Genomic DNA, 6,748 nt, shown 5'->3' with positions numbered 1-6,748 from the left:
ATATCACAAAAAAACCCAGCAAACCTCGACAAAAGCAAGATTAAGAAAACCTAACAAACCTAACCTTCGGTTATAATGAAAAAATAAATAAATAAAAATAACCCAATCCACCAAATGTCACCGTCAATCATAAAGACAAAAGAAACTCACCGAAACCATGGAGACAAAGAAAGAAAAAGCCAAGCTAACCACGAGGGCAACACAGAGAAAACCAACTTCCAGATAGCAACGTAGGCAAATGGAAACTTAAACATGAAATATCCCACTCTTCAAGTCTCTTTTAGATTGCTTCCAATTCTAACACCTATTATGAAGTGTACTAACACATATTTTGTGAAAAGAAATGGTATTCAAAATCCTGCGTAAAATTTTAAAACACGCCAAAATTTTAAGAAAATGACAAACAGGCGACGTATTGAAATAAACTGTGTCGCTAAAGGATAAACAGTTTCATAGACGCCCTTTTTTTATTTCTTTTAAAAAAAAAAGTTTCTCCAAGTACTGTTTATTTCCTTCTTAAACTTTTAGCAATAACTCTAAAATTGTAATTTTTTGTTTAAAAAACTAGATGAACTAGCGACTCATTGAAATAAACAGGCAACGTAGTTACATATAAAAGGGTCGCCTTATCTAATAGTATTTAAAATTTATTTTTTAATTTTAGTTATTTTTTTTTAAATTACATCTACAAATATTTTCACGTAGCATTCCAATGAACATCAATTCAATTTATCTAAAAATAGAAAACAATTTTATCAATGCTCTTTTCAATTATTCACATATATGTGTTTACACAAACATAGAAACACATCTCACGACATAATTTGAGATAGGATATAATAATTGTAAATTGATCTAAAGCAAGGACCCATAGTCCAATTGCTTGACGTAAGTATGTTCAACGAGTTGAACTTTCATGTTTTTGGCTATCAATGATAGTTTATTTGAACTCAAATAAAATAATAGATTACATTTGTTTCTTCTTTTGAAATAACAAACGATGCATTAAATGATACATGGGTTGCCAGATAATTTAAGGTGACCCTTTCGAAAGGACAAGAGGCGATGTATAATAATATTTCCACGTCGCCTGTTAGCAAATATTTTTTTTTCAGTTTTTTTTTTCAATCAATCTGATTTTCTTTCAACATCAAATATCCAGTGAAAATATTTAAGCAACTTATTAATTGAATATTTTTTTTTTAAATCATGGTAATAGGCGACGCATAATCATAGTTATGCGTCGCTTGTTAGCAAATCTTTCTTTTTTTGCTGTGTGCTCTTTCTGTTTAATCAATCTGATTTTCTTTCAGCATCAAATCACCAGTAAAAATATTTAAACAACATAAATGAGTGTTTTTTTTTAAAAAAAATTATCGGTAATAGGTGACGTATAATAATGTTTCCGCGTCGCCTGTTAGCAAATATATATATATATATATATATATATTTTTTTTTCAATCAATCTGATTTTCTTTACAACATCAAATATCCTATGAAAATATTTAAGCAACTTATTTACTAAACATTTTTTTTTTTTTTACAAAAGCATGGTAACAAACGACGCATAACCATAGTTATGCGTCGCTTGTTAGCAATTTATTTTGTTTTTTCCTTGGTGCTCTTTTTAATTAATCAATCTGATTTTCTTTCAGAATCAAATCACCAATGAAAATATTTAAACAACAAAAAGTATTTTTTTTTTTGACATATTTTTAATAGGTGACACATAATCATATTTCAGCGTCGCTTGTTGGCAATTTTCTTTTTTTTTTGTTTTTTTTTTTTCAATCAATCTAATTTTCTTTTAACATCAAATATCTAGTGAAAATATTTAAGTAACTTATTAACTGAATATTTTTGGTGCTCTTTTTGTTTAATCAATCTGATTTTCTTTCAGCATCAAATCACCAGTGGAAATATTTAAACAACATAAATGAGTGTTTTTTTTTTTTCATAAAGTTATTGGTAATAGGCGACGCATAATAATATTTCCGCGTCGTCTGTTAGAAAATATATTTTTTTTGTTTTTTTTTAAATCAATTTGATTTTATTTTCAACATCAAATATCCAATGAAAATATTTAAGCAATATTAACTTAACTTTTTTTTCTTTTTTTTTTGTACAAAAGCATGGTTACAGGCGACGCATAACCATAGTTATACGTCGCTTGATAGCATTTTTTTTTTTTTGCATGCTCTTTTTGATTAATCAATCTAATTTTCTTTCAACACCAAATCACTAGTGAAAATATTTAAACAATAAAAATTATTTTTTTTGTTTTTACATATTTTAATAGGCAACGCATAATCATATTTCCGCGTCACCTATTAGCAAATTTTTATTTTTGTTTTTTTTTTTTCCAATCAATCTAATTTCTTTCAGCATCAAATCACCAGTAAAAATATTTAAATAACATAAATGAGTTTTTTATTTTTTATTTTTTTAATCAATCTGATTTTCTTTCAAGTATACTTTATTTTCTATTTAAACTTTCAAAACACTTAAAATTTATATGCTTTTTTATTTTTGATAGGCGATGTAGTTTCTTCTTTATGAGTCGCCCGTTTTAATTTCTTTTTTTTTCTTTTGTATTTCGATTTTTTCTTTTGTTTGTGTCTTTAAATATTTTTATTTGCCCCTAAAATGTTCTTAATAACCATTTTTTATTCCCCAATATTTAGGAAATATTAAAAATAAAATGGCAAGCTTTTCGATGGGCTTTCTTTTCAACAATTAACTCCAAGTACAGATACTTGAGTGTTGGAAGCAATCTAGGAAGTATGAGAAGATTTTGAAGGATCACTCTCTCATTAGGCATTCGTGTTTCTTTTAAGGGTTTGAAGGATTTTGTGGGTTTCTTTCCTAAATTTCAAAGTTCCTTCTTCCTCTACTTCTTCTTCTTACCGGTGGTTGGGTTGGAAGCACTTCACCCTTTTGCCGTGGCCATCGCCATCGTCGGGTTGGGTGGGTCGTGTACTTCGCCGTCGCGGGGTTGGGTGGCTAGGATTTTTGCCGTCTCGTCGCCGGGATTGGGTTGCTGGGTTTCTGCCGTGCCATCGCCGTCGCCTGCTGTGGTGGCTTGAAGTTCCTCTTGATTGCTAGATTGTAAAGGTGTGCTGTTTTTCATCCGTTTTGGGGTTCGGTGGTATATGTGTTGCTTAAAAAAAATATTTTGTTTGCTGTTTTTTTTTTTATTTTTTTTCATTACTGTTATTTTGGTGGGGCTTTATGTTGTCAAAATCATGTCTTGTCGTCGACAATGGGTTAGCTAAATTTTTTTTGAAAAATAGCTATATTTATTGAGTGGGGTTCGATTGTATGTAAAGCAAAATGATATGCTAATATGTGTATTATGTGTTTATATGTTTAAATTCAAGATATAGCCGTTATAAATTGCATGGGAAATATCAATGGTATCACAGATAGTTCTCTGTTGTGGGTCTTAAAACGACGTCGTTTGTACGGCTCAAAATCCATTAGTGATTTGGTTGCCTTTTGTGTTTGAAAATGTGAATGACTGTTAAAGGGGATAGATGTTAAGAGAAGATACTATTACTGCATCATTTGGTAAATAAATTACATGAATTTATTGTTTATTATTGTTATTAATGGTTTATTAATTATACTACACCCTATATTCATATTGTTAGTAATATTAATTTGTGTTTATGTTTTTTGTATGTAGAATTATGGATCCTTTTAATGAACATGTCCTCTTGGATGGGGATGGCGCTGCATCACCATCCAGTGATATGGAAAGACCGAATACGTCATCCCTAAGGTGTAGAAAACAAGAGACTACAACAATGAAAGGCCTTAGGAAGTATTTTGCAGGAAACAAAAGCTTGGAACCTCAATATAATGAGGTTGGAGTTGCTATTAACTCTGAGGCCGTTCGACTGAACAATTTGGGGGGCTCGTTGGCTAAGAGCACAATACCAATTAATATATCTAATTGAAGAGATGTGTCAGATAGGTTAAAAGATAACCTATGGGCATCAATAAAGGTACGGAGTGCATTATTGTTAAATATTGTTTATTATGAATCATATTTAATTGATGAAGATTTTGTAATTCCTTTTTTGCATTTGTAGCTTCTATGCATTTTACTTGCATTTCTAACTTATCGCATTTACTTGTCAATTAATGTTACTAAATATATATATTTTAATTTTGCAGCAATATACGGGTAAAGATGATAGTTTTAGGAAAGTAACTTTAAAAGATTGTTGTGACAAATGGAGAAAATTTAAGAATTACTTATATAGATATTTTGTTCGACCATATATTGACACACCCGAAAATTTGAAGCATCGACCCTCAATGTATGAATTCATAAGCCAAGAGGTGTGGGATGATTTTGTACAACAAAGGTTGTTGGATAAATTCCAGGTATAGTTTTATTTAATGCACGTTAATGTTGTATTAAATTGCGCTCTCATTATTTATATAAAAATTAAAATTTGTTATGGTTACTTAAATTATTTAGGTTTTCTAATATGTATGTTTATAACTTTTGTAGGCATCAAGTCCAAAATATTCGAAAAAATGGCAATTAAACAAGTATCGGCATAGGATGGGTGCAATGGGCTACGCGAGATTAGAAAGAGCCATTGTATGCAATTTATTTTTATTTACATTTAACCATATTAATTTTTTAATTGTTACTCACTTGCATTATTAAAATTAAGTTATTTGTAACTTTTGAAGCAACTTGAAAGAGGCATTGAAGATTATGTAGATCAAGATGACCTATGGATACGGGCATGTATGGGGAAGGATGGCAAATATGCAAATGAAGAAACTAAACATGTAGCGAAAAAAATTATGAGTATTGTATTTTTTATGACTATTTGTTGCATATATTATTATTTAGTTTATTATTATATAAACTGATATATTTAATCATTTAAAAAATATATTGTAGAATGACTTAAAGAAGAAGGCAACAAAAGGAGAAATTCAACCTTCACCTCCGGTGGATATCCTCACACAAGCTTTGGGAAAAGAGGAGTATGGATGTAGGCTTAGGGGTTGAGGCAAAGGATACATGGTAACTAACTTTTTCCATACTCCTAAGCCGAGTTCACAAAAAAAGACTAAGTCAGAGGGAAGTGGAAACAATGCAGTCTATGAGATGCTGCTCAAAGGTCTGGTGGCGATAGTCAAAAATTCAAGCAGCAGAAGCGCTGCCCAAGTTGATGCGCTCATATCGGCATGTGGTATTGACATTCCGTCACTCACTCATCCAGCCGATGATGTTGCTACTCCTGGAACCCAAGTCGATGATGTTGCTGCTCAAGTGACCCCCCCAGCCGATGATGTTGATGCTCCTAGGACCCAAGTCGATGATGTTGCTGCTCATGGGACCCATTCTACATCTAGGGTTGATGCTCATCCTATCTATCCTGAGGTAATTATTTCATTGTATATATATATATATATGTTTAAGTGGATTATTATTATCTATATAGCTCCCATGGTTGAAGAGCCCTACCTACCGCCATGAGGTCATGGGATCGAGTCTTTAAGTTGAAGGAATATTGTCATGTGAACATATATTAATTTTTTTATTTTTTTTTTACTTTGCAGGGTGTAAAATGCAATCTTGCACAAGGCAATGTTGGCCATATAGTAGCATGTGGCACTTTGGTACCTTCGCTGCCAACGAATATGTGCCATGGTGTGAAGCTAGGTGCAGCAAATTATAAGGTCACTATTGATGACGTTATTGATGGATTTGCACCTTTTCCTATTCCGTCATTTGACATCATATGTGTTGGTGATGCTGAAGGTGCATTTGTTGTATGGCCAAGAGATCTTGTTATCTTGCCATCTAAGGAGGTATTGTTCGATGCAGCTATATATAATAATGAAGTTTAAAATAATTTCGTTTTTGTATATAATAATGAAGTTTAAAATAATTTCATTTTTGTTCTACTTTAAATGTTGTTTGTTGATATTTGTAGGGAAGCTCGAACAGGTCAAATGTTAAGAATGATCAAGATGATAATGTTGATCCTTTAGTCGTTACCCCAACGATCCGAGAGTTGCTACGTCGGATTAAGGACATCGATAGCGATCATTTATGGTTTTTTAATATGAAAAAAGAAATCTTTAGGGAAGAACAACAGTTGGGCATAGCGAGGAGTGATATAAACGATTTTTGTTACATGCAAGAATTATCTTCCGAATGCATCTTGTTCTACATAATGTAACCTAAATTTGGATGTGTCCATAACTAATTCTTCAATTTAATTAATTATAAACACTATAATTACTTGTAATCGGATTATGTAGGCATTTATGTGAGGGTTTGACGAGGTCCTTCAAAGGAAATTATTGTTTTGTTCATCTAGATATTATTGCTTCGGTTGGTCATCCAAACCCTCATGAACGGATGATAAATAAATTGAGTAGATGGCAAGATGCAAGAAATAATCAACTATGGTCCTTTCCCTACTGTGCAAGGTAATATTGTGTTAGTTTTAATTGAATTATGCTGTGAAAATATTAATTTCAAAAAATATCATATTAACTAAAATATTTATTAATGTTTTTAGGAATCATTGGATACTTTGTGTTGTTGATTTATACAAAGCAGTAGCATGGTTTTTTGATTCTTTGAAGACTCATAAGAATATAATTGATAAGGATCTAAAAACTTTGATCGACGAGTAAGTTAATAACTCTAATTTTTTTAATTAATTGTTCTTATATTGGATTTGTACTTTTGAAGCTACAA

The sequence above is a fragment of the Ziziphus jujuba genome, chromosome 11 (genome assembly GCF_031755915.1).
Source record: "Ziziphus jujuba cultivar Dongzao chromosome 11, ASM3175591v1".
NCBI classification, from domain to species: domain Eukaryota; kingdom Viridiplantae; phylum Streptophyta; class Magnoliopsida; order Rosales; family Rhamnaceae; genus Ziziphus; species Ziziphus jujuba.
This window is presented reverse-complemented; position numbering follows the sequence as displayed.